Source organism: Micropterus dolomieu, linkage group LG19, assembly GCF_021292245.1.
Source record: "Micropterus dolomieu isolate WLL.071019.BEF.003 ecotype Adirondacks linkage group LG19, ASM2129224v1, whole genome shotgun sequence".
In the NCBI taxonomy this organism is placed as follows: Eukaryota; Metazoa; Chordata; class Actinopteri; order Centrarchiformes; family Centrarchidae; genus Micropterus; species Micropterus dolomieu.
Window position 1 is genome coordinate 29,175,422 of NC_060168.1, and position 3,403 is coordinate 29,178,824.

A 3,403-nucleotide genomic window follows, 5' to 3' on the forward strand; every position below is an offset into this window, starting at 1 on the left:
CGAGGGAGATTGACAGTCATGTTTAGCTTCTTCCATTTTCTAATGATTGCTCCAACAGTGGACCTTTTTTCACCAAGCTGCTTGGCAATTTCCCCGTAGCCCTTTCCAGGCTTGTGGAGGTGTACAATTTTGTCTCTAGTGTCTTTGGACAGCTCTTTGGTCTTGGCCATGTTAGTAGTTGGATTCTTACTGATTGTATGGGGTGGACAGGTGTCTTTATGCAGCTAACGACCTCAAACAGGTGCATCTAATTTAGGATAATAAATGGAGTGGAGGTGGACATTTTGAAGGCAGACTAACAGGTCTTTGAGAGTCAGAATTCTAGCTGATAGACAGGTGTTCAAATACTTATTTGCAGCTGTATCATACAAATAAATAGTTAAAAAATCATACATTGTGATTTCTGGATTTTTTTTTTTTAGATTATGTCTCTCACAGTGGACATGCACCTACGATGATAATTTCAGACCCCTCCATGATTTCTAAGTGGGAGAGCTTGCAAAATAGCAGGGTGTTCAAATACTTATTTTCCTCACTGTAACAATCGGCTGTCTGTAGTCCTCTCAGGGCTGCAGTAAACACAGCCACTTGTTTCATTCTGACCGAATGCAATGATTGGCTGGCTGACTGTCACTCTCCCTCGCTGCCATTGCTACCAGCCATGCTGCTACCGGGACTGCCCCCGTGCGCGCACCCGGTCAGCTCGCTCAGACCTGACGAGCGCAGCGGTCAGACCGGAGGTAATATCTGCATGGCTTTTGAACGATAATGACTGACAACCGAGGAACACCAAGGGGCTGAAAAGTTACACCGTGGTGGCTTTATTTCTGCTGGACAGGTAATCTGGCTTTTATCATTTTGATGGTAATTTGTTACTTTCATCGCTAACAAAAGTAGCTAGCTACTTAGCATACAGCTAACGGTTGCTACGAGTGCAGGCTGGTGTAGGAGCCAGAGTAGAGACGATGAATTATATCTAGCTGTAGGTAAGCTGGAAAACAGCAGCGCAAGCTGTGTTTTCCAATGCTAATATTAGATAAGACAATGTAGGTGTAGACTGCGCCGGTTTAGTTATTCACCATGTAGGTTTATTATACTATGTTTACACCTTGTATCTAATCTGTTTGTGTAATTATCTTGTGTCTGCAGGCGTTGTTTGACTGTGTGTTACTCTTTTACAAATGATTTAGCTGTGTGTTTGTAGTTAAGACATTTTAACGTTAGTGTACATAAACAATGATGGCTAAAGGTCCAAGTATCTGTGTTTCTGGTATATAAGCTACCTATAATATAGTTTGACATTATTCGTAGCTAAACCTACTGTGTGAAAACCTTTTACTGTAACCGGTGTTATGCCATTACTTATTTTACCAGAAGTAAAAAATCCTGTATGTTTTATTTCTACTGCGCCCTCAGGTCACCTGCAGTCTTCAAACACCCTGTGCTTCTCATCAGTACACTGACCGGACCATGCTGGCTGCCCTGGATTACAACCACCGTGTCCACAGACCAGCCAGGAGAAAAGCTGATGACACAGTTCAGTATGTTGCATTATGAGTACTCTTGTGCATTTTACTCAATACATTTATAAGTGATGAGTCAAAAAATATTAAACAGTATGAAGAATACACATAGATGGTGCTGATGTATTATTGCATTTTATGTGGAAATAGTTTACTAATTACTCTATAAGAGAACAATGTCAGGTGTTTTTTCACTAAGCTGATCCTCCTTTCTGTATTATCAGGTACAGCAAGGTGTACAACAAAAAGTCCAGGAAGTGGAGCTTGTACTCATTGAAGGTGGAGAAGGACTACAGTTACATTGCAGACCTCCACAGTGACATCCTCCTCCAGTTGTCTACTACTGAGGAGCTGCCTAGAAGCAGAACCAGGAGACCTGATGATCCCCGTCAACATGGGGTTCCGTCAGGTGTCAAAAAGTAATATGGTTGGTTTTGAAATGTGGTAATCATGTCAGGGAGGTGACTGTGATATATTTAATCATCTCCACAGCAGCGATACGATGCTACGAGTCAAGTCTGAACTGTCTTCATAATCAGTCAAGATACATCTGGACACACCTTGTCGATTCCTGTATATACTTATTTTTATTGATGATTTAAAAAATTATCTATTTGTGATATAGGTTGTAGTTTCAGTAGTATATAATAATAATAAACAAGTGTTATACCACATTTGGATGTCATTATTTCAGACATAAGACATAAATGTAGTTGCTTGATTGTTTATGCTGCAAGTGTAAAGAAAAGGCATTTATCATTTTCAATGTTTTATTAAAAAAATAATGTAAATATTATCCAGAACAGGGAAAAATATCTTTGTATTTTCTCTGCCCTCCTGGGCATAAAAAGAAAACAATGTACAGGTATTCATCCACACAGTGGAGGGAATTATTTGTGTAGCAGTTGGTGACATTACATCTTACACCCTGCTACGATTAAACCTCTGTATTGTCCTGGTGGATCAGGATAACAGTTGCATATCTTCCAGAAACAGCAACTCAGTATCACGACTCTAAGTGCTCCACACTGCCACACTACAAACTGTCTGTATGCTGCCTGACTGAACTGTTTGAACTGTTATGAACTGTCTGTTACTCTGTCCTGGGTCAGGAAGGTCAGCCTTGTGTGGTGCATGGAAACACTGTAGTCTGGATGTTGTCCCCAGTCCTCAGATTCTGGTCTGTAAAGGAATATGTAGTTGTTAGAACTCCAAATGGGAAAGATCTGTGTAATTGGAAAGAACATTCATCAACATGATCAGATATTTTTATTGAACAGCGGCTTGTTGTTTTCTAACAGGACTTCTGTGTCCACATTACACACCAGGTCAATGTACATGACACAGATGAGCCGATGGCTGAAGCAGAGCCGTAGTTAGTTGTTGTAATCAGTAAACGATAATAAAAAAGTAATAACAATAGTGATGGATTACATTTATAAAGCACTTTATTTTTGACAGTCAAAGGGCTTAGGGGGAAACACCAGAGAAACTTTGAGACAAGTACACTGGGAGACAATAGACTAATATTAAAATATATATGTATAGATATACCTGTTCATATGCTGTTGTTGGAGCGTGAAGCTCGACGCAGGTCCTAGAAGATGTGCTCCTTGGCTTGCACCTCGTCCTCCCCGTCCTGCCTCTTCTTCTTCGCACCCTGGCAGCCCTCCCTCCTCTGCTTTGCCTCGACCCCCGGGCCCCTGTCTCGGTCTTTGCTTGGCTCTGGGGTGCAGTCCTCATCAGAGACAATAATGCTGTCACCATGGAAGCTCTAACATGCAAAACAACGTACATGTTATGAGTCTAACACGAAATACACGTTCGTGTAGTGTAACTGATGGAAACGGGAAAATGTGTATCAGCCTGTTTTTGCCTTT

General features: G+C 41.1%; 1 long non-coding RNA gene across 1 annotated transcript; it reads left to right on the top strand.

Annotated features, from left to right (window-relative positions):
* Window positions 1-735: 735 nt before the first annotated feature.
* LOC123957283 lies at window positions 736-1,892 on the top strand. The gene is made up of 3 exons (XR_006821772.1): window positions 736-838; window positions 1,417-1,541; window positions 1,748-1,892. It is a non-coding gene; the product is annotated as an uncharacterized LOC123957283 (long non-coding RNA).
* The last annotated feature ends 1,511 nt before the right edge of the window (window positions 1,893-3,403 follow it).